A 25,862-nucleotide genomic window follows, 5' to 3' on the forward strand; every position below is an offset into this window, starting at 1 on the left:
TTTTATCATTCGCTCTGCGTCTAGACGTGTTTGTGTTAGTTTTACCTTTTATTACCTTGAACGTGTGCTCCCTTATCCAACTCTGACAATTTAACTTCAAATATATTACAGGATTTGCCTCAACTTACTTTTTCTTTTCTTTTATTTCACTCTAAGATCATCTTTCAGAAACCTCAATTCCAGATCAGGCGTCTTTCTACATAACTTGTATTGTTTTCACCGCCATTTTGTGTTCAATTGGTTTTACGATTGCTGTTCTATATTAGTTGAAGATATTGAAAGAATAGTTAGCAAAACAGATGGGACCTTCGGCTTCATAACTAAAAAGACATTGAGCACACAAGTTGGGAACATGTGCTTGAAACTTTATAAAGCTCTATCAAACCCCAAACAAATTGTTGCATCCAGTTCTGGTCACTGCACTTTCGGAAATATGTGAAGGTCATAAGAACATAAGAACTAGGAGCAGGAGCAGGCCATCTGGCCCCTCGAGCCTGCTCCACCATTCAATGAGATCATGGCTGATCTTTTGTGGGCTCGGCTCCACTTTCCGGCCCGAACACCATAACCCTTAATCCCTTAATTCTTCAAAAAACTATCTATCTTTACCTTAAAAACATTCAATGAAGGAGCCTCAACTGCTTCACTGGGCAAGGAATTCCATAGATTCACAACACTTTGGGTGAAGAAGTTCCTCCTAAACTCAGTCCTAAATCTACTTCCCCTTATTTTGAGGCTATGCCCCCTAATTCTGCTTTCACCCGCCAGTGGAAACAACCTACCCGCATCTATCCTATCTATTCCCTTCATAATTTTATATGTTTCTATAAGATCCCCCTCATCCTTCTAAATTCCAACGAGTAAAGTCCCAGTCTACTCAACGTCTCCTCATAATCTAACCCCTTCAGCTCTGGAATTAACCTAGCGAATCTCCTCTGCACACCCTCCAGTGCCAGTACGTCCTTTCTCAGGTAAGGAGACCAAGACTGAACACAATACTCCAGGTGTGGCCTCACTAACACCTTATACAATTGCAGCATAACCTCCCTAGTCTTAAACTCCATCCCTCTAGCAATGAAGGACAAAATTCCATTCATCTTCTTAATCACCTGTTGCACCTGTAAACCAACTTTCTGTGACTCATGCACTATCACACCCAGGTCTCTCTGCACAGCAGCATGCTTTAATATTTTATCATTTAAATAATAATCCCGTTTGCTGTTATTCCTAACAAAATGGAGAACCTCACATTTGTCAACATTGTATTCCATCTGCCAGACCCTTGCCCATTCACTTAACCTATCCAAAGCCCTCTGCAGACTTCCAGTATCCTCTGCACTTTTCGCTTTACCTCTCATCTTAGTGTCATCTGCAAACTTGGACACATTGCCCTTGGTCCCCAACCCCAAATCATCTATGTAAATTGTGAACAATTGTGGGCCCAACATGGATCCCTGAGGGACACCACTAACTACTGATTGCCAACCAGAGGAACACCCATTAATCCCCACTCTTTGCTGTCTATTAATTAACGAATCCTCTATCCATGCTACTACTTTACCCTTAATGCCATGGATCTTTATCTTATGTAACAACCTTTTGTGTGGCACCTTGTCAAAGGCTTTCTGGAAATCCAGATATACCACATCCATTGGCTCCCCGTTATCTACTGCACTGGTAATGTCCTCAAAAGATTCCACTAAATTAGTTAGACACGACCTGCCCTTTATGAACCCATGCTGCGTCTGCCCAATGGGACAATTTCTATCCAGATGCCACGCTATTTCTTCCTTGATGATAGATTCCAGCATCTTCCCTACTACCGAAGTTAAGCTCACTGGCCTATAATTACCCGCTCTCTGCCTACCTCCTTTTTTAAACAGTGGTGTCATGTTTGCTAATTTCCAATCCACCAGGACCACCCCAGAGTCTAGTGAATTTTGGTAAATTATCACTAGTGCATTTGCAATTTCCCTAGCCATCTCTTTTAGAACTCTGGGATGCATTCCATCAGGGCCAGGAGACTTGTCTACCTTTAGCCCCATTAGCTTGCCCATCACTACCTCCTTAGTGATCACAATGCTCTCAAGGTCCTCACCTGTCATAGCCTCATTTCTATCAGTCACTGGCACGTTATTTGTGTCTTCCACTGTGAAGACCGACGCAAAAAACCTGTTGAGTTCCTCAGCCATTTCCTCAACGCCCATTATTAAAACATCCTCTAAAGGACCAATATTTACCTTAGCCACTCTTTCTTGTTTTATATGTTTGTAGAAACTTTTACTGTCTGTTTTTATATTCTGAGCAAGTTTACTCTCATAATCTATCTTACTCTTTATAGCTTTTTTAGTTGCTTTCTGTTGCCCCCTAAAGATTTCCCAGTCCTCTAGTCTCCCACCAATCTTTGCCAATTTGTATGCTTTTCCTTCAATTTGATACTCTCCCTTATTTCCTTAGATATCCACGTTCAATTTTCCCTCTTTCTACCGTCCTTCCTTTTAGTTGGTATAAACCTTTGCTGAGCACTGTGAAAAATCACTTGGAAGGTTCTCCACTGTTCCTCAACTGCTCCACCATAAAGTCTTTGCTCCCAATCTACCTTAGCTAGTTCTTCTCTCATTCCATTGTAATCTCCTTTGTTTAAGCACAAAACACTAGTATTTGATTTTACCTTCTCACCCTCCATCTGTATTTTAAATTCCACCATATTGTGATCGCTCCTTCCGAGAGGATCCCTAACTATGAGATCATGAATCAATCCTGTCTCATTACATAGTACAAGATCCAGGACTGCTTGTTTCTTCGTAGGTTCCATTACATACTGTTCTAGGAAACTATCGCGGATACATTCTATAAACTCCTCCTCAAGGCTGCCTTGACCGACCTGGTTAAACCAATCGACATGTAGATTAAAATCCCCCATGATAACTGCTGTACCATTTCTACATGCATCAGTTATTTCTTTGTATATTGCCTGCCCCACCATAACGTTACTATTTGGTGGCCGATAGACTTCTCTTATCAGTGACTTTTGCGCCTTACTATTCCTGATTTCCACCCAAATGGATTCAAACTTATCCTCCATAACACCGATGTCATCCCTTACTATTGCCCGGATGTCATCCTTAAATAACAGAGCAACACCACCTCTCTTACCATCCACTCTGTCCTTCCAAATAGTTTGATGCCCTTGGATATTTAACTCCCAGTCGTGACCATACTTTAACCATGTTTCAGTAATGGCCACTAAATCATAGTCATTCACGATGATTTGCGTCATCAACTCATTTACTTTACTCCGAATACTACGAGCATTTAGGTAAAGTACACTTATGTTGTTTTTTTACCTCTGTTTTGAATCTTAACATCTCTAGTTTTATTCATTTTAGTATTACTGGGTCTATTCACTGAGCTCTCTCAGTCACTGTACCTTGTACTGTCGCCCTTTTTGATTTTTGACTATGGCTTTTCTGCCTTACGCTTTCCCCCTTACTTCCTTTTCTTCTGTCCCTGTTTTACTACCTTCCAACTTCCTGCACGGTTCCCATCCCCCTGCCACATTAGTTTAAACCCTCCCCAACAGCTCTAGCAAACACCCACCCTAGGACATCAGCTCCAGTCCTGCCCAGGTGCTGACCGTCCGGTTTGTATTGGTCCCACCTCCCCCAGAACCGGTTCAAATGCCCCAGGAATTTGAATCCCTCCCTCTTGCACCATCTCTCGAGCCCCGCATTCATCCTATCTATCCTGACATTCCTACTCAGACTAGCTCATGGCACAGGTGGCAATCCTGAGATTACTACCTTTGAGGTCCTACTTTTTAGTTTAACTCCTAACTCCCTGAATTCAGCTGGTAGGACCTCATCCCATCTTTTACCTATATCATTGGTGCCTATGTGCACCACGACAGCTGGCTGTTCACCCCCCCCCCCCCCCGCCCCCCCCAGAATGTCCTGCAGCCGCTCCGAGACATCCTTGACCCTTGCACCAGGGAGGCAACATACCATCCTGGAGTCTCGATTGCGTCTGCAGAACCGCCTGTCTATTCCCCTTACGATTGAGTCCCCTATCACTATAGCCCTATCATTTTTCTTCCTGCCCTGCTGCGCAGCAGAGCCAGCCACAGTGCCATGAACCTTGCTGCTGCTGCCTTCCCCTGGTGAGCCATCTCCCTCAACAGTATCCAAAGCGGTATGTCTGTTTTGCAGGGAGATGACCGCATGGGACACCTGCACTGCCTTCCTGCTCTTGCTTTGTCTTTTGGTCACCCATTTTCTATCTCTCTCAGTAACTTTCACCTGCGGTGTGACCAACTCGCTAAACATGCTATCCACGACCTCCTCAGCATCGCGGATGCTTCAAAGTGAGTCCATCCGCAGCTCCAGAGCCGTCAAGCGGTCTGACAGGAGCTGCAACTGAACACACTTCTTGCACATGAAGGAGCCAGGGACAGTGCACGTGTCCCTGAGCTCCCACATCGCACACGAGAAGCATGGCACGGGTCTGGGATCTCCTGCCATGTCTTAAACCTTAGGTAAACTTATACAACTACAATTTCAAAAAACGAAAGAAAAATAAATAAATTAGACAATGATAAGAAAAACTGCTTACCAGTCACTTACCAGTGTTAAAAGCACCTCCTCCCCACCCAGCTTCGAATTCCCAAACTCACTCTTGGTTGTGTCTCACTCCGGCTGTGTCTTCTCGACTTGCGCAAAGCTTACTGAGTGCGCTTTCTGTCTGTCTTTTATACAGACCTTAGCTAACCAGGGTGACTCTCACTACGTAAACTTCAAAGAGAAGAATACAATGTGCACCTTTATGCCCCTAGCAGGCCTCAGGTGACTGACAGATATCTGCCTCTCAACAATCAGGGTGGGGACTAATCTACACACTGCACTTTTAACTGGAAAACAGCAGAATTGGACTTACCACTTACCTTTCCTGATGACCTCACTGCTGGTCCTTGAAAGGGTGCAAAGTACATTTCCCACAATGGTTCCAGAGGTTGAGGATTTTAGTTACAAGATTAGGTTGGAAACGCTGAGATATTTTTTTTTATTCGTTCATGGGATATAGGCGTTGCAGGCTGTGCCAGCATTTATTGTCCATCCCTAATTGTCCATCCCTAATTGTCCTTGAGTTAAGAGTCAATCACATTGCCGTGGATCTGGAGTCACATATAGGCCAGACCAGGTATTGACAGCAGATTTCCTTCCCTGAAGGACATTAATGAACCAGATGGGTTTTTACGACAATCAACAGTGGTTTCATGGTCATTATTAGATTTAGTTCCAGATTTTTATTGAGTTCAGATTTCATCATTAGCAGTGGTGGGATTCGAACTCTGGATCCCCAGAACATTACTCTGGGTCTCTTGTTTACTAGTCCAGTGGCAATATCACTATGCCACAGCCTCCCCTTGGACTAAAGGAGATTGAGGGAGATTTGATAGAGGTGCACAAGAAAGGTAGACAAGGAAAATCTCTTCCAATTCTCTGATTGTACAAGAACCGTCACAGTCTGGCACAGATTTAGGATTCCAGGCAAGAGATGCAAAGAGAGTGTGGGGAAGAACCTTTGTATGAAGCACGTGGTAATGACTTGGAACTCGCTGTTCACGAGGGTGGTAGAAATGGAAATAATCAATGATTTCAAAAGGCAATTAGACAGGCACTTGAAGGAAATCAATCTGCAGGGTTGCGGCAATTATGAGTGGGTGAAGTGGGACTGACTGGATTGCTCTATGGAGAGCTGGCATGGGCCCAATGGACTCTTCCTGTGCAGCAAACGCTACAATGCACTAGATTTCTGTGAAGTGCAAGATAACTGCTGTATGGATTAAGTCATTCTTGTATTTTTTTTCTGCTTCCACAAAACAATAAAATCTAGTCACTTCTTCGGTCCGTTTCCAAAATTGTGGAGCACTGTTGTCAGGGGATCAAAAATATAAATGATCCTGGTCAATAGTTTCTGGGTCTGTGGGAACTATGTAGCAGGATGCTGTCAACTTATGTCTCAACGATCGTGTGCTTGGAAATAATCGGCATTTTAATTTCATGTTTTAAAAAATATAGTAAAGATAATTCAGATATAGTTGGATGAAAGGAAACTGTTGGGACAGATTTGAGATTGAAAAGAAAAGTAAGAGGTTCTTGAGCTTCTTGGGTGCAGTCAATATGTAACAACCAGACGGGTTGAAATGCACACTTCCAAAATAAATTGCTGCATTTACTTCCATTTAAACAAATGGTTCTCTTGTTTTCTTCAAATATTTCATGGATCCAGGGAACCCAGCATATGCACAGAGTCAAGAATATCTCACCTTAAGGATTTCTGAAGGACGGAACATAGAACATAGAACATAGAACAGTACAGCACAGAACAGGCCCTTCGGCCCTCAATGTTGTGCCGAGCCATGATCACCCTACACAAACCCACGTATCCACCCTATACCCGTAACCCAACAACCCCCCCTTAACCTTACTTTTATTAGGACACTACGGGCAATTTAGCATGGCCAATCCACCTAACCCGCACATCTTTGGACTGTGGGAGGAAACCGGAGCACCCGGAGGAAACCCACGCACACAGGGGGAGGACGTGCAGACTCCACACAGACAGTGACCCAGCCGGGAATCGAACCTGGGACCCTGGAGCTGTGAAGCATTATGCTAACCACCATGCTACCCTGCTGCCCTGCTGCCCCCAAGATTTAATTCTTGGTCTACAAGTGTCTGTTAATGTTAAGAATTTACATTGATTTTTGAGAATCATTCTGTTACAGGTTTCAGGCCTATCTTAGCTGTTCTTCCTGGTATAGTCATTTCTGTAAATAGTCCAATTTTGTTATACACTTAGTAGTGCAAGTAGTATATGTAAGAATGTGCCCACACTACACAAAATGTTGTTCATGCCCAGATATAGTTATCTGATAGCACAATTCAGCTGTTTAACAATGGCCGCTTGTGATCTGAATGGCATAGTACGTAGTCTGCATGTGCCCTGGTGAGCACCTTCCCAATCTTTTCAAAGACAGACCAAGATACAGGTCGCTAGGTTGACTTAGTTTCACAGACAAGTGAACAGAAAGGGTTAAAGATCAACGCAAATTGCATTGGCTTCAGTCAATTTTGCTTGTGGTCTCCCAAAATGGACAAAACATAATAGCCCATGTGCCCTGGGCCTTTTGCTGGCTGAATTGCTTTTGGAACTAGTTCTAACTGCAAAGACAACACGTGTAATCACTGCCTGCAGCCTGTAAAAAAAAAATGCGGTGCAAATTCACTTGTTTCAAAACACAATTAAACATGCCTGTGTTCAAAAATCCTTTCATGAAGAAAAATAAATTAAAAATCGCAAAACGTCCCAAGCACTATCCCTCTTGAGGAAAGTTTTGCCTCCATTTCTAACATTAGATGCTCCAAATGGCAGAAAATGTGTTGATGAATTGCCTTCCATTTTTTTCCCTTCCCTCTTAGGAGGTGCTTCAGTTTGTCATTGATTCTCTGAGACTTTATAGCTGAAATTGGGACCTTCTCTGGGGGCCCAATCCATTTTCTCTGCTTACTGAACTGTATTTAAATCTCTTGTTTGAGAAATAGTTGTTCTAATCTTTCTTAACAATCCATGAAAACACGTCCACACATCTATTCTCATCACATTTCTGATTTTTCTTTTAGCATTTTAAAAGCATTCTCTTGGCATTATTTACCCAGTGCTCACTGCAGCTCAGCTTTTCCCATTGTTACTAAATGGAGAAGAATGCTGTGATTTCCTTTTCTTTGTCTAACTAGAAAGGGCTATTTAAAAGTATCTCCTTTTGTTACATTCTGAAAATGGCAGTTGCCGCTTCCTGTAACTCTGCAGTATTTTTTGTTTCGCAGCCCAAGCAAATTTGTTAACCTATCATTAAGCTCTGAGCCACAATTACAAAAGATACTACCTTTGAGATTAAGTTACAGGAATAAGTAGATCATTTGAATTCTGCTGTCAGTCATAGGCCTGTGGCAATAATTCTGCTTTCAGAATTTGATATAATACCAAAGAAAATGATTGATTTGAGCCCTGTGTTCATTTGTACCTAGAGTGACGCAAGATGTGGCTCATTTCCAGTATTCCTGAGATAAGCGAGGTGGAAAGTTAGCTGCGTTAGCACATCTATAGCCTTGTATCTTGTCACTCAGTACAACAGGTCTCCACTTCTGAGGTTTTCATGTACCATTGTTAATGTTTGATGTGTTGAGATGAAATAGGCCCTGTTTTAGTTGGACAGTGTACAGCATATTAATTATGGTATATAAATAGAATTTGTTAACTCAATTAACTCAATCACAATCATTTGCTACTGAATCCAATATCCTGACTACCCCTCCTGATCTGACTGACCTTCCTACCACACCACCCTCCCACCCCACGAGCTGCCATCCACCCGTGCCTCCCTTTGAAGTTGGTGATTTGAATGACTCTGTTGAATTGCAACCTGTATGGGCATTGGTCATTGGCAGCAAGAATTAACTTCTCTGGACAGTGTTAAATAATGGGAGAAAGCGATAGAAAATATGTCCTTTATAATCATGCAATCAATTGACAAAACGGCAAATTTTTGTTTGTAAGGATTGGATTTGATTTGCAATTCACATAAACATTGCAAATGCATGGGGTGACATGTTGGCGCAATAGTCAGCAATGCTGCCTCATAACACCCAGAATCCAGATTTGATCCCGGCCGTGGGTCACTAACCCTGTGGAATTTGCACATTCTCTCTTTATCTGCATGCCCCCCCCACCCCCCCCCCCCCCCCCACAACCCAAAGATGTGGAGGGTAGGTGGATTGGCGCCACTAAATTGCCCCTTAATTGGAAAAACAATTAAAAATAAGAAAAAAAAGTTGCAAATATATTGTGGAAGATCCAACAAAAATGGCCTGTACCTTGAAAGCAGTGGCAGTCAACTTTGGGTTAACACAGCACTGCTCCGCATTTATTGCTGGATCTTCCAAGTCTGGCTTTCCTTGAAATGTGAAGTGCAGCATCCATTAGGGAGCTCAGTTGCAATAATGTAACACTGGGGAGGAGACAGAGCAGGCTCATTTTTATGGAACCATTTGCCTCGTGCTAAGTTTAAAGGTCCAGTGTGAATGTTAGTGAATGGGTGAAAACATGAATGAACAAATGTGTGGGGTTAGTAGGGTGGGTGGGTGGGGTAAGTGGACAGGTGGGTGGGATGGGATTTGAGTGAGGTGGAGAGGGTGAGATGGGTGAGTGAGTGAGTATGTGAGTTGGGGGGAGGTAGACAGTTTGGGTTTGAGGGGTAGTCAGGCCGAGGATTAGTCAGGTTGGAGGAGGTATTTGGATGCTCAGTGTGGTGGGGATCTGGGTTTGAGGGGGTGGTTTTGGGTCAGGTGGTAGCTGAAGAGTCTGAAGGGGAGTCAGATGTCAGGATCATAGTCATGTTGGGAATTTGGGCAGGGTGGTCAGGAGGTGTGGTCGGGTGATTGGAAGGGATGCTTGGGAATGTCATGGGAGAGTCACTGGGTTGGGGGAGGTGAGGATTCAGTTCCAGTATCACTGTTTGGGAGGTCAGTTGTGCAGTTACCCAGGGGTTAGTTTCTGTTTTCCTGTCCAACATTTATTGGGTAACTATTCAGGCAAGTAATGCGGAATAATCTGAAGACATTTGCAGTGGTCTTAGAGAATGGGGTCAGTGCATCAGGACTGTCACCAGGGTCCCAATGTGCATTTTGGGTCATACGTCTTGATTCTAATGAGCTGCAGACCGGAGGATTTGGGCCAATATGTTTTAGATCAAGATTATATGTGGGACAAAATCAAAGGATCTTTACAGCTAGCAAGCTCTGCAATTTTCAGTTTAACATTAAAAATAGGGAATTGTTGAGTCATTCGCCCCGAGTGCCAGTGAGACTTTTTGGACGTAAAATTGGAGAGCACTGGCACACTGGCACAAATTGTGCATATGGAATGATCCTGTCAGGTGTTTCAACAGGGTATTGGATTACTTGGCTCTCAGCCAAGCTTCATTCTTGGCTGAGAGCCACAGCATCCATTAGAGTTCCAACACAACTGAGCCCCAGGTAAAACATTGCTTGATTGACATCTCTGGCTCTCTGATCTCTACTGTCAATTGCACAATGCTTGTTTACACAAGATAAAGAAGTTTGATATGTTTTTAACTTCTGCCTTTGAGATTTTAAACAGTTTGGATAATTTATTGGCCTATAATAAAAAGGAGTTATTTTTTAAGAAAGTGAAAAGTTGTCTCTGCATAACCTTTTAAAAAATGTTTAACATCCAACTGCGAATATGTGGTTCATTGGTTCTCTGCAGTGTATCGTGGGTGAATGGGCATGGAAGGGGTCACGCTGGCACATTGGATAGCAGTTTCACATCACCAGGGGCCGGGGTTCAATTTCGGCCTTGGATAACTGTGTAGAGTTTGTACTTCTCCCCGTGCCTGTGTGAATTTCCTTCGGGTGCTATGATTTCTTCCTACAGTCCAAAGATGTGCAAGTGAGGTAGATTGACCATACTAAATTGGCCCTTAGTGTCTAAAGATGTGCAGGTTGGGTGAGGTTGCGCGGCAGGACGGGGGAGTTGACCTGGGTGGGGTGCTCTTTTGGAGGGTTGGTGTGGACTTGATGGGCCAAATAGCCTCCTTCTGCATTGTAGCAATTTTATAGATTCCATTCAAATGTTGTAGCTTGCTGTGCCGAGCATGAAAGGCCAAAGTTTTTTTTTAAGAGGGTTTACTTTGACATGTAGGGGCAGGGGGGGCCATCAGGTGTGGGTGGGAGGCATACGTTGGCATGAGGTTCTTGTGGAGGACCATTTGAACTTGCCTGTCACAAGGTTTGTGATTGTGATTCACATCACCTCCGAAATGGCGGGACCCATGACCCCTTGGAAGCTGGCATGATTCAATGAAAATTATGAAGTGTTGAGACATGCTTGTCCCCGTAATGGAGCCAGCCAGGTCAAGAATGCAGCATGCAGAGTCATGACGCAAACCAGCCTGCACCCTTAAAAGGCCCTGTTAAATTTCAGTAATCCTAGAATTGGGTTCCAGCGACTATTTTAAAGGTCTGATGCGTCTCCCTGACTCCACAAAAATCCAGCCCTAAATTTTTCCCTGTGGGTTCAAGCTGTCTGCTTGCTTTACCTTTTGTATTTGTGTTGTCGTCTTCCTCTTTTCACTTCCCGACACATTCGCAATGCTGGATGACACATGACCAAAGGTGATGTGGTTTGTGATGAGTTGGGCAGGGATACAGCAGTACATCAAATAGTGATTGGAGGTTGGTGCATATTAATCCCAATGGTTTCTCACAGTGTCTCACAGACACATTGTGAGGAACTAAAAGTGATGACCAGAAGCAAGAATAGAATTTACTGCAAGAGTAGGAGAAAAGTGTGTCAACTGAGCTGCCATGCACTGCTCATTATGTAATCTTTATCTAGTTGCAGAGTGGTTCGGAGCAGATCATCTCCAGAACTCTGAATTGGTGAGTGGTGGTTGGGTTCGATGCATTAGCCGTTTAAAAAAGAAAACTCTTTAATTGTTTATTCCCGAGATGTAACAGTTAATGTGAAAAGCCTCAGTGTTGTTAACTGTCAGCAAATCATGCTGATGGTCAGCGTTTGCAGTGTTGTTTGCCCAAGGACAATTAGTTTCTAATTATCCTCAGTAAGACACAGTAATTAGTCTGCTGTATACCCTTAAAGGGACAAAACAGATTTCAGACTAATCCATTTTAACAGCTTAGCATATGTTGTCCGTAACATGCCATACTCTTTCAGCGCTTATTAAATTGGCGACCTCTGTGAGCAGTGACGTGGGAAGTGTTTTATTTTCTAATTATGTTTGGTATCTTATAAAATTGGAGAAACTGAACTTTCTTTTTAAAACAGCTTTTCTAGCACAGGGACTGCATGGTGAGAATGATCTGAAGCCCATTATGAATGGGAGGCTCCAGGGAATAAGCAATGGGATCTTGAGGCCTTTCGAGCTGGGACAGGCTGGGAAAAACAAAGCAGATGCAGTTCAGGGAGTAAGTGGCAAGTAGATAGGCCGGTTAACAGCCAACATTATGCATGACTTTGCAATTGATTCTATGATTATAACTGGTCTGTACTGGCAGCATGCACAATAATACTTTCCAAATGGCATGAACTAATCACAGATTTGCTGGGGGCATTTTGCTGTCATCAATTCGATACCATCATAGAATTCTTAAAAGTTTTTAGTATAGATTTTTCCTTTATTGTTCATATTAAGTCATACATATGCAGACACATACACATCCTCTGTTAAATGCTGCAGTGTCCGGTTGGGATGGGAAGAAGAATGCTTCAAGGTGGCAATTGCTTGCTCCTGGAGAAAAGTAAGTAGCAGCTCATATGAGTTGTATTAAATGAGTTGGCATCATGGTAATGAAACACCTTTTTATATTTGCTACCAAGAGATTTTCTAACTGTTATATACCATCAGAATGAAAGTTGACACACAATTTTAATCAATTGTAGTTGATTCACAAGGTAGGGATTCCGACTCTCTCTCTTATTTATAGATAATATCTTAGAAACCCATTAAAATGATAAACCCAGTTCCATTTTTAATATCAATGGCTATGAAAGCTATTAGTGGTGGAGTGATTCTCCATATACAATAGCTATTTTTTTTTGATGCATGTGGTGTGGGTATCGCCAGCAAGGCCAGCATTTGTTGCCCACCCCTAATTGCCCTTGAATTGAGTGACTTGCTAAGCCAGTTCAGAGAACAGTTAAGAGTCAGCTGCATTGCTCTGGGACGGGAGTCACAAGTAGATCAGACTGGGAAAGGACGACAGATTTCCTTCCCTAAGGACATTAATGGATATTATGACAGTCAACAATAGTGCTTAAGACTTGCTTTATATTCTAGATGTATCAATTGAATTTAAATTCCACCAGCTGCTGTTGTGGCATTTAAACCCATGTCTCCAGGACATTAACCTGGGCCTCTGGATTACTAGACCAGTAACACTACTACTGTGCGATGTCCTCATGCTAGTGGAAGAGGAACAAAAAGCTGTGAGTGTTGGTAACTGCTTATTTCTCACAGCTATTCTAGACTAGGACAAATGTGTTGACAGTGGGCAAGATTCTCTGTTAGGGAGACTATGTTCTCCCGCCGGAGCTGATTTGCAACTAATTTCAGGAGGCGATTCCCAATCCTTAGCCATGCAAATTTATGCATGGCAAGGATTGTGTGGGGTTCCCGAGGGAAGCCAGTTATCAGACTGGCATTTTGAGCGAGCGACCCGATAGTGAGGTTCTGCAGCTCGCCACCTCCCCGCATCACAATTCAGCCCACCCTGGATTTTCAGTGTGTTCCCCTTCCTCTAGGTACAGAGGTGATATGTCTTCCCCCTCCCCAACCCACACACAGAGATCCCCTAAATAAAGAGGTTCTTCCCTACCAGAGACCCACTAAATAAACAAGTCTCCCAGAGATCCCTAAATAAAGAAAACCCCGCCACAGGCACCCCAGAAAAGAGACCTCTATCAAGCAGCCTCCCAGAACAGACACCCCTCTCTGGAAGCTAGAGAACAGTCCAGACAGAGGCAGTGAAAATTACTGTTGTAACACTCACCTGGGCAATAGACCTGCTGGCTCAGACACATGTCCGTTCCTGGAAAAATAAATCAGTCAACTGTGTTAAACCCCTCAAAACTATTCATTAATTTTCCTAACTAGGCTGTGATTGGCAGCTTCCACACACACAGCTGTTAGCCTCACTTCATTCATCTTCCTTCACGGTTGAGTAACTCTGAAGTGCTCTAACCACAATGTTTACAAACATCAACCCCTTCAAAGAGAGTTAAGTACTGTCATTTTCCAGCTGACCACTGAACATCATTCAAGCGTGAAGGGGGTGGGGGGTGATTTTCACAGTAACTTCATTGCAGTGTTAATGTAAGCTTACTTGCGACGCTAATAAAGATTATTATTATTGGAAATCATGCCTTGAATTGTGTTTGGGGGGTGGAGGGTGGCCCTCAGATGGATTTTGGAGGCAACGCCATTAAGAAGTTACCCCTTTCGCCCACCACGAGGTCCACCACATCAGTGCCTCGTTTGTTTTACCTGTAGTAATCCTCGTCCAAGTAATTCCCGGCCTAGAGGACCGGAGAATCACACGGGCCGAGAGAAGCTGATGCCTGGCCTGCTAAGTGGATGTAAATGGGTCTTAATTATCCATTTGCATCCTTCCTCTGGTGCAGGCCATGAACCTTGATCCCGCCATCAGCGGGGGGCTGGAGCATTGGAAACGGGTTGACGCTTGGTGCTTCACCGGAAACTCTGCTGCGGCGGGGCGAGGTGGAGAATTTCGACCATTGACTTTAATATCATTAGCAATTATGTTCTCCCCTTTTAAGAATTATTTACCTTCTAAGCCATGGTAGTACAGTGGTTGGCACAGTTGCTTCACAGCTCCAGGGTCCCAGGTTCGATTCTTGGCCTGGGTCACTGTCTGTGCGGAGTCTGCACATTCTCCCCGTGCCTGCGTGGGTTTCCTCCGGGTGCTCCGGTTTCCTCCCACAGTCCAAAAATGTGCAGGTGAGGTGGATTGGCTATGCTAAATTGTGCTTAGTGTCCTAAAAAGGTTAGGTGGAATTGTGGGGATAGAGTGGAGATGTTGGCTTAGGTAGGGTGTTGTTTCCAAGGCAGGTGCAGACTCGATGGGCCAAATGGCTTCCTCCTGCACTGTAAATGATCATAGAATCATAGAATTTACAGTGCAGAAGGAGGCCATTCGGCCCATCGAGTCTGCACCGGCTCTTGGAAAGAGCACCCTACCCAAGTACACACCCCCACCCCATCCCCATAACCCAGTAAACCCACCCAACACTAAGGGCAATTTTGGACAATAAGGGCAATTTATCAAATTCTATGATATTGCCTCTTTCTGAGTTTCCTATGTACCTGACACCCATCTGGCACTGAACTGTGAATATATTGTTTAGATTTCAATATGTCATTAGCCTTCCTTTATGCCTGCTAATCTCAGCTGCAGTCTTGACTGAGGAACAGATGGAAAATCTAAGATCCATGAGATAGTGAGGTTCTTTACAGTGTGCTGCAAGATAAATGTCTACATTTTCATGCACCATCTTCCTGCTGTAAATTCTTACATGTTTCTGGCTTTGCAGCATCTGCTCTAGTTCTAGTTCAGCTGATTACATTTTCTGCCTCTGAACGATATTGGCACTGGTTTTCAAAATGTGCATCAAACATGGACCCTTCCTGTGAGTGTTGAACAAAATGCTTGTTCCATCTGCTAAGCTGTGGAAGAAATGTGTAACTGGTATCATGAGAGGTAATGAAAACAGAAGTGCTGGAAAAACTCAGCAGGCCTGGCAGCATCTGTGGAGAGAAAAGTATAGTTAACATTTCATGTTCAATATGACTCTTCGGAACTGAAGAGAGGTAAAAATATAATGAATTTGTTGACCAAGGAGGGAGGGTCAGGTGGTACAAAAGGGAAGGTCAGGGATAGATTAGATTAGATTTAGATTTATTGTCACGTGTACAAAGTTACAGTGAAAAGTATTGTTCTGCGTACAGTCCAGGCAGATCGCTCCATGCATGAAAGAAACATAGGACATGCGATAAATACGCAATGTAAATACATAGACATAGACATCAGGTAAAGCATACAAAGTATAATGCTACAACAGTAGAGAAGATGTGTGGAGAGATCTGTTCAGTCCATGAGGGTCATTCAGGAGTCTGGTAACAGCGAGGAAGAAGCTGTTTTTGAATCTGTTAATGCCCGGTGGAAGAGAGAATGACCCAGGTGGGAGGGGTCTTTGATTATGCTGCCCGCTTTCCCAAGGCAGTGGGAGCTGTAGACAGAGTCAATGGTTGAGAGCGGGTTTGTGTGACGGACTGAGCTGTGTTCCCGACTCTCTCTCTAATTTCGAACAGTTGCCATTCCAGGCTGTAATGCAGCCAGATGGGATGCTTTCTATGGTGCATCTGTAAAAATTGATAAGAGTCAATGTGAACATGGTGAATTTCCTTAGTTTCATGAGAAAATATAGGCGCTGTCGTGGTTTCTTGGGCGTAGCATTAACGTGGGTGGACCAGGCCTGTTTCTCAGCAGCGGTAGGCAACCTGCCGTTGGCAGGTAGCAGGATCTTCTGTCCCACGCTATCAATTAGATTTCCTATTGAATCCACCCCACGCTGCCGGCAAACTTATGCCGGTTGTGTGCCATCGGCGGGACCGGAAGATCCCACCGGCGTGAACAGCCAGTAGATCTCGCCCATTATGTTGAACTATTTTGAGTGTGGCTATTACCTGTTTCATGTGTGCATATTTATACAGGTGAATGCATAGGCATGTGTAATAATTCAGGTGCACATTGCAGGTATCCATATAAATATAAAAGTAGATAAACCAGTTAAATCTTTATGAAAACAAAGACTTACATCAACAAAGTTGCATGAAAAATAGAAAAAACAATATAACCTGACAAATCTTTATAAGACAGATTGTTGCTACTAAGACTGGAGGGCATTGTAGCTTCAAAAGTTATTGGCCGGGATTTTACAGTCCTGTCCATGGTGGGAACTGTCATGGACAGGATGGAACGTTTGATGGACCAGCCAAAGGTCTGTTCATGTCAAGTGGGAATTTCAGGTTCCGAGGTGGGCAGGACAGGAAAATTCTGTCCATTTTGTTTCTTTGAAAGAAAAACCCGACTGTTTAAATAAAAATATTATTTAGCATCTTTAATCTGTGTCAGATTTTGGTGGAAAATTTTGTTGAGCCACTTGGGAAGAGGCCTTGTTAGTGTGCAATTTATCTTCCTCAGCACAGAATTGGTCCTGAATAGTGACATTATTGTACATTCGGGAAGTATCCTTTTTTGGCAGTCGTATCTTGCCAAATCAAACTTTACATTTTTGAAATACCTCTTCACAGGATAGTCGCCATGTTGACTGTAGTCCCTAAAAGCAATACATATGAAGATAGAATTGTACAAGACCTGAAAATTGCATTTTGGTGTAACGTACTGAACTTAAAATTGAAAAGCATAATGCGCAGTTCACTGCTTATATTCCTCATTTGATTTTCTTGCCAAACGGCTGGTGACCCCTCCTTCCCTGGGTTTCTGTTCTGAACATTCATTGCTAATTTTTAAGACACAAAATTAGTGACTAAATGCACCAAAAGTATTTCACTCATTATATTGGGCCATGCTCTACGGGTGACTAGGTTGCCCTGGTATGTTAACTACTACATAAAGTGTACCAATGTGAGCCTGCGCTTGTTTTTAAAGAAATATTCTTTCATGGGGTGTGGGCATTGCTGACCAGGCCAGCATTTATTGCCCATCCCTAAAGCAATTTAAAATATTGGTCTGGCCCAGTTTGTGACTCTTTGTTTGGTAAATTGCCTTGACAATTGGTGGCAATAACAAGCAGGCAGGCATCCTTCAGTAGTGCTTTTGAATGGGATTGCCCATTTCATTGAAGTTCATAGAATAATGCAGGACAGTGGGAGACCATTTGGCCCATTATGCATTTGTCAACTCTGGTAGAATTATCCAATTTTGCCCACTCCTTTCCTCTTTTCTCATCACACCATATTTTTTTCCTTTTCAAATATTTGTCCAATTATCTTCATGAATTTTAGTCTACCAAATGCTTTCATGGTTTTGAGCAACTCTTTCAAATTTCCCCTCATCCCTCTCTGTTTTAAGAAACAAAGCCCCAATCTCTCCACACTGTCGCCATAACTGAACTGCCTCACTGCTAACTATTCTCTGCACCCTCTTCAAGGTCGTGACATCCTTCGTGAAGTGTGGTGTTCATGGTTGTACAAAATACTCCAGCTGAGACCTAACCAGTGTTTTATTAACGTTTAGCATCAACAACATCTTCCGTTTTCCCCCCTTCGCTGTACTGCCTCCAAGATGGATCTATTCTTCCATTGGTAGGAGAACAAAAGTGTGCATGGTATTTCAGATTCTGGTTTGACCAAAACCCTGTGCAATTATAGTAATTTCCTTGCAATTAAAGGAAAAATTGCTTCTTAATGGTTTGCTGCACCTGCTTACTAACTTTGTGCTCCTTTACGAGTGCACCCAAGTCCCTCTGAACATCAACATGGCCAAGTTTCATGCCTTTTAAAAAATATGCTTATTTTCTGTTTGTGCTGCCAAAATGAATAACCTCATATATCTCTGCAGTATATTCCATCTGCCACCTAGTTATCCACTCTTTGTGCCTTTGCAGCCACTTTGTGTCCTCTTCACAGCTTACATTTCCACTTAGATTTGTATTCTCAGCAAATATAGAGCAGACTTTTCTGGCCCCGTCGTAGCAGGGGTGGCTGGCAAATTGCGGTGAACCATCTACGGACTTTAACTCAATAAGTGATAACTGTTACTCAACTCATGAATCAAACTCAAATGTCATCCCAATCGGAACAGCTGGCCAAACTTTCGTGAAGGATGCTGCACTGGTCACAGAGCCCTTGACTCTGGGTACTCTTTTTGCGATGGTTGTTCCTGTTTGGAAGCCATCATCACTGGACCCCAAAACCAAGGTGACGGCTGTCATGCAAGCGGTCAGCGGCGGCTCCATCATGATGGCTGTACTGGTCTCCGTAATAGAACAGACCATGTCCATGTTGGAACAAGTAGTTTCCATACTCTGTGCAAGCCTTGACACTTGCTGGAGTTGGACTGAGCTGTTGCACACAAGCTCATTGATAAGTGGTCCAATTAACCTAGCATTAAGGGCAGCATGGTAGCATTGTGGATAGTCCAATGGCTTCACAGCTCCAGGGTCCCAGGTTCGATTGCGGCTTGGGTCACTGTCTGTGCGGAGTCTGCACATCCTCCCCGTGTGTGCGTGGATTTCCTCCGGGTGCTCTGGTTTCCTCCCACAGTCCAAAGATGTGCAGGTTAGGTGGATTGGCCATGATAAATTGCCCTTAGTGTCCAAAATTGCCCTTAGTGCTGGGTGGGGTTACTGGGTTATTGGGATAGGGTGGGGGTGTTGACCTTGGGTAGTGTGCTCTTTCCAAGAGCCGGTGCAGACTCGATGGGCCGAATAGCCTCTTTCTGCACTGTAAATTCTATGATTTCCTGGTATCTGCCCATTAGCCATCATTGGTAGTCTGAATTCCGTGCAGCAAATTAATATACAGTCTGTCCCACTGGTAAGATGGCATCTATGCCATCCAGCCTGCATGTAAAGTACGTGTGGCGCTTGTCTCTGAACTGATGCTTGTTTGGGTCAGATTGAGTAATGGCACTTCCCCACCCCCCTCCCCGCCCGAACTCTTAAGTCCACATTTTCAGTACCTGAACTGAAGTGGAGAGAAAAATTTACTATTTGTTTGAAGACATACTGAATTAGAAGTGACTGGTGAAAGATCTGTTGTTGCCATGCAGTATGTGTGTGTGGGAGGTGAAAAAGGAGTATGTTTTCAAATTAGGAAGATATGAACAAACCCTGAATACCGTTTCGTCCAGCCATCGGTTCCTTTCAACATTGCAGCCATGTCCGAGGATCTACAGTCCTTTTATTGGCTATGTGCTATGCGTTTTCTATCATGTCACGTGATACTAGATCTGTCCTCATTCCTCTTCAAGCTTTATCCTCTGTGCTATCACTCTTGGGGTCATGGGCAACAGTTTTCTGTAATAACTTTCCAATCATTGTTCATAATTACAGTCAAATACTCAGCACCAATTAATATAGGTTGTGATTTCTCGTATGATTGATGGTTCACTTTTTACAAGACAATATTTCCGTGTACAGTACATTGATTTCCTCTATTTTTGTGAAGATAAAATAAAACATCCAGGAGAAGATTGCTGCAATTGCAGCACATTCCCAGTAGATGTCTCCAAATACCACAGAATGAGAACGCTATAAGCTTTTAAAGCACATATTGCTTCAAACTAAATTTAATTAAATGAGAAGGCATTTGTGGGAGTGTTTTCCACATTGTTCCTTCAGTTTATATTGTTTTCATATTTCACATGTCTAATAATTCTGGCTGCAGCTTCAAAATAATGAAATATTCTTTAAGTAATGGAAATGGATAAAATGTAAATTTGCACTCTTAATAAGTCCTTGGAGTACTTCAGATGCAGTGACAACAGACGGGATTAAATATCATCGGAATCATGTGCTCATTTTAGAGGGTCAAGTCGTGAACTGTTGGAGAAATGGTGGAGTAGGTGGAATTGCTTCTTCAGCTGTTTCAGTATGCCTTGTTGGTGAGTTAACCAATTAGAGCAATTAGTGGCAATGGAGATGCCTCTGAGCTGATCGTTTATCTTGGTGCTGGGGCGATGCCCTACATTTAATGGGTTACAGAAAGAAAGGAGCAAAATGTACAAGGACATTGATGATTATATGTTTATATCTTGCTGTATAGATTGAGGAGTGCAAAAGTAAATGGTTGACAGACATGTTGGCAAATGTTGAACCGTAAAAGCCATGTTGCATAAATGTGGGCATGTACCTAAAAGTAAAGTCGCCGTAGTCCCAGACGACCATCCTCCCTTTGCGGGGCAGAGCTGACTGATGGAGATTTGACCTGAGAATCATCACACCTCAAGCAAGGGGCAGGGTTGAGAAGGCAGGGTCTTCATGAATAACCTCAGCCGGTACGGGAATTGAATCGGTGCTGTTGGTGTCGCTATGCATCATGAGCCAGCCGTCCGGCCAACCGAGCTAAACCGGCCCCCAATTCATGTGCATAACTTGACAAAGAATGGTTTATTCCGTTGCTCAAATGGCCGGATATTTTGCTGTGCCCTTTTAAATTTTTACAAAAAAAAGAAGCCTTTCACTGGTTTTGTGTGACTGGTTTGCAACAATGGCATATCCATCTGTTTGCTGATGTCATTCACTGAAGACTCCATGTGGCCAGCAATGAATTCTACCTTATGTGAGATGCATGTTCAGCTTTACGCACTTAGCTGCACTGTCCACTGCATAATAACGCATAATTAGAACTAGCTAAATTAGAATGAAAAAAATATTGGAAGGCTTTTGTCATTACTCTCTTAATCTATTAGTCAATCCGTTGCAGTTCATTAGCCTTGGTGAAGTTTTGTTTTTAATCTTATTGGAGCTGAATATTTACTTCCCGAGATTACCTAATGAGCCTTTCCGTTACTGAAGAGCTTGCTTGCAACTGGGTGTTGTATGCAAACAGCGAGCTACTAACTGAGGCATCCTAAGATCTAAAGAATTGACTTGCCGCCAGTGTACGTGAGATTATGTTATTCTGAAGTTTAATAAATTATAGTTGCTGCATTGCGGCCCGTCTATTGCAGCCTTACTGTATAAAGGTGTTGTGTTGAAGTGAAACTGAGTGGTTTTTTTTTTAATGACAATGTTTGGGATAACAACAGTGGTACTCTTGTAGTAAGGTCTGTTGATCTGAGATGAGTTCATTTTCTTTTCTGCAGCAACAATGCAAAGTTAAATTATATTTAAAGAAGTTTGCAGTTTAAAGGATTGTTAAAAATCAAGATATTTAGTTGTATTGTTGTTGCCATACTTTGATTATTAAATAATCTAAAAACTCTTGCAATATTTTTACTTGAAACCAAGCAATCACAATGAAATAAATCTAATACGGTTTTAACTAATTAAATTAAAATTCTCTTGCCTTTGGCATACTTATTGGAGGTGGAATTGTCTGTCATTAGGTGGCAACATTAAAAACATTTAGGATTCAGCCATAGTTCAACTGGTAGCACCCTTCCCTCTGAATCAGAAGGTTGTGAGTGAAAGTCTCACTCCAAGACATGAAGGCAAAAAGTTAAAACTGACACTCCAGTTTAGTACTGGGGGAATACCACGTTATCTGAGCTAGCTGCATTGCCATGATTCCTACTTTACGATAGAGAAGCACTATATTGGATGTAAACAGTTCCGGGACGTCCTGAGCTTGTGGAAGACATTATATAAATTCAAATTCAGCATCTGTAAAGTGACGTTGCCATTTAAATTGGAGGCCATTTATCAGATCACAATTTTTCATACGTGAACTGAACTCTATTTTCAAAAGTTTTAGAAATATGTTTTGGCATTTGCATGTTTTCTTTTGTGTTTTACCTCTGCCAGTAGATCATTTTTCTACTTGTGTATCAAATCCTTCCTCAGTTACAATTCTGTGACCATTTTCTCAAGAGTGTACAGATAAGAAAGTGCTAGTGTTGCAGTTTTGGATAGAGTGGAATGGAAGGTGACATGGCGGGTAGGATTTCCACACATTTAGCTACAAGATTCCAGCACATGGTTTGGAATAAAGTTATTTTCAGTTATTTTAAACCTGGTTACGCACAAATGAACCAGACATCCTTCTTAAAAAGAACAGGTGGAATTTTCACATTTATTTGACTCCAAGGGATGATTTTGCTCCCGTTGTGAGCGCAAACAGTGACATGGACGCAAAATCTCGTGAGATTCGGAGAATGTGATTCTCACTGACAAGGTCTCGTTTTCCAATTTTCTCCACTCCTCCCTGGTGTCATAATGAGATTCCTGCCCTCGCTTCAGTAAATTGTAATGAATTGAAATAGAATAAAAGGGCTTCCCCGCATTACGTTCTGCCCTCAGTGGGTAGAATTCACGTTCTGACTAAATGCTGGGTGTACCTTTCCATATGCACAGCTGAGTTTTCACCCCAGATTTTCTGACATTCAGTGCACTAGAGAGTCTGGGGGTGAGGTTTGATGGAGCTGGCAAGGATGGCTCCACATAGACTGCAGTACCACTTTTAAAGAGTGCCTCGTTTAGCGCTAAAAATAATCCCCCCACGGTCATGGAGGACCGCCCCCCTCACAACCACCACCATATAGAAGGGGAACCCTCCCCAAATGGGGCTTCGCAGAGGGCCCGGCCCTGGCACTGCCCGGTCACGTCCCTCACCACCTGGGGGCTATACTTACCTGTGTGTCCCCGGTGTGGTCATCACGACTCGTGTTTCGCTCCAGTACGACAGCACACCGATTGGGTGGGCCGACGTGGTGAGAGCAGAGGCTGCGGCGCAAATCCCGGTTTGAACATTTGTGTGATTTAGCAGCCATTACAGGTTTTGCACACACGGCTAGCACAGCAGCAACTGAATATTCGCTCATAGTCACGTTGGTGAGATTTACAACAAGTATTTAAAACTTGAACCAGTTGAGATGAACTTGCGGGTGTACAAATGTAAGCAAGCCTGCAGGGGAGAGGTACATGTCTGAGCAGTACCACTAGCACTGCCAGCCCTGCCCTCTGGGCAGACCCATTGGGTGGTGTTATAATAATAATCGCTTATTGTCACAAGTAGGCGTCAATGAAGTTACTGTGAAAAGCCCCGAGTCACCACAGTCCAGTGCCAGTTCGGGGAGGCCGGTACGGGAATTGAACCCGTGCTGCGGCCTAGTTCTACATTGCAAGCCAGGTGTTTAGCCCACTGTGCTAAACCAGCCCCATAATTGTTCCCCTTAATTGTGAGGGGATTTCACCCCAATGTGTGTGTCGAGGGGGGTGAATGTGGAACGGTTTCCCTGTTGCTTGTGGGGGGTGTTGCCGTTTGTCTCGATGCATGTTGGGGAGGATTTCCCCAATGCTGGTTGTGGGTGGGGGGTGTCTGTGGGGGTTTGGGGAAATTCATTTTTTCAACACAGATAGGGGTGTCCTTTAAATATGGCGCCCTGGTCTCTGAGGAACTGGCGTGGCTGGCACTATTTGGTCCTGCCTCGCAAAGAGACGGTCCATACCATGCTCCCAGACTTTCTGTGCACAGGATGCCAGAGAATCTGGAGAGAAACTCTGGCTGTGCAGTTGGAAAGCTACGTGCTGGTTTTCTCACTGAAACTAACACCCTGACAAATTGTGGGAACATTCTGTTCTGTGTGTCAATTCAGCCGGGAAAAGAGGGGTGCCCAGCCGGCTTTTTCCGGCACACAGTCAAAAAGAAATCAAAGCTGCGTGTCCTACAATGATACGCTGGTGGGGAGAGTTCTGAACGAGCAACATCAGCTTTCAAAACATCAGGGTTCTGTTTTTAAAGGGTGCCCCGATGTAAAAGAAAATGAAAATAGAAATAAACACAGATATCACGGAACTACCTGGGCACTGCCCCCTGGCACTGCCAGAGTACTGTCCGGGCATAACCCTCTTTTCTCCTGGGGGCTGTACTTAACTGGGTGCACCCGAGGTGGTTTATGTTACAGCGGATAGGCAGGGATGTGCTGTGATGCGGTGGGGTAGTGGTGGGTGGGCAGTGAATAGAATGGCGAAAAGCTGGCAACAAAATTTGTAACCAGAAAACCTCAAACTTACGAATACCTGAAAGCATTCGACAATATCAGAAAGCGCACTTTGCTTGGATTTTCAGAAATTAACCCAAGCTTCAGCCAATGTGCACGAGCGCGAGTCATGTTAACCATTCAAAGGGAAAATTTTAATGAAAGATATAAAATTGGAAATATTACTGCACTGAGAAATATCGTGAGTGTATCCCTAAAGAATTAACCAAAGTTCTATTACGGTAATTTATCATTGCAATATTAAATGCTGGGTGGTTTAAAATAACTTGGGACTTTTATGAGTATTTTCAAATTTTCCCTTATGTAAATTTCAGAATTATAATAGAATAACCCAAGATTGGTATTATGATAAAGCATGATCTTAACTTCAATTTAAGAATCCATCTGTGGCCTTTACATTACAATGCTTTTTGTAATATATTTCACTATTATTTTTACCATATTTTCTTACTTGTTGCTACAATAAAGCTAACATTTCAATCCCAGTAGTTTGTGTCATGCGTTGCTGCATAATTTCAAATCCATATTGCTCATGGGATAGAGATGAAGGCCATATGAGGAGTCATTCCCGTACCGTTGTTAATTCTGAGCACTACAAATATTGAAACCCACTTTCATGCTTTTTCCATAATTATTTTTGTAATTCTTTTTTATCTGCATTATCCCATCACTAAGAACTTCATTCTCCAATGATTAGAAACCAGTTTGACCCAAAATGAAAGTCAGATTGGAAAAGTGCAAATTAAAAGACATCTCAGTCACGATGGTCTTAATATAAATAATTGATATTTATAAAGAGAACCTTGCTGGTGAAATGCAAAAATGTTAATGGAACGCATAAGTTCTGATGGTATTGAAAATTGCAGTTTAATATAACCAGACCCACTACTCAGCTAATAGTTATACGGACCTTTAAAAATAAATGAGTAACTTAGAGAACCAAACTGTCATAAATCTTGTAATGTTCACAGGCAGGGCAAGACTTTCACCCAGGTGGATTAAAATAAAACCCATTAAGATCTAAAATATCAATGTTTCATATCCTGTCTTTCATTGATGCGCTTGCCCTTTTATAACTTAGAACAAAATGGTTTGGTTTAAACCTATGTACTATATCCTGTCAGTGCCGTGTTAAAATCTATCAATGCATTCAAGCTATGGACCCACAATAATGAGAGCTTGGAGGTTTCCTTGCACCATGGAAGCTGTAGTGCGAGTTGATGATGAGCTTTAGAGAACAAGCAAAACTGTAAAACTTTAATCGTGTTCCAACTTTCCTGGGAAATTTGTCTAACATGGTAGTTATGGCATTTGATATTAAGCTTGTAATTCCATTGTTATCGTAAACATTTGTATCATAAATCATACATTGTTCAACACTGTAATATTAAAGAACGTGTTTAAGGTGATCAACATGATTAATTGAAGCACTTGACAAATGAATGTTTAGAAAATAGAAGCTCTTCAGAAAGTTTGTGATTAATGAGTTGGAGG

The 25,862-nt window shown here is 42.8% G+C and overlaps 1 protein-coding gene across 5 annotated transcripts in view; it reads left to right on the forward strand.

The window, feature by feature from the left end:
* zmp:0000000660 (arf-GAP with Rho-GAP domain, ANK repeat and PH domain-containing protein 2) overlaps positions 1–25,862 on the forward strand; it is a 494,698-nt gene that overhangs the window by 208,041 nt on the left and 260,795 nt on the right. The window lies entirely within an intron of this gene.

This window comes from Scyliorhinus canicula, chromosome 3 (assembly GCF_902713615.1).
Source record: "Scyliorhinus canicula chromosome 3, sScyCan1.1, whole genome shotgun sequence".
NCBI classification, from domain to species: Eukaryota; Metazoa; Chordata; class Chondrichthyes; order Carcharhiniformes; family Scyliorhinidae; genus Scyliorhinus; species Scyliorhinus canicula.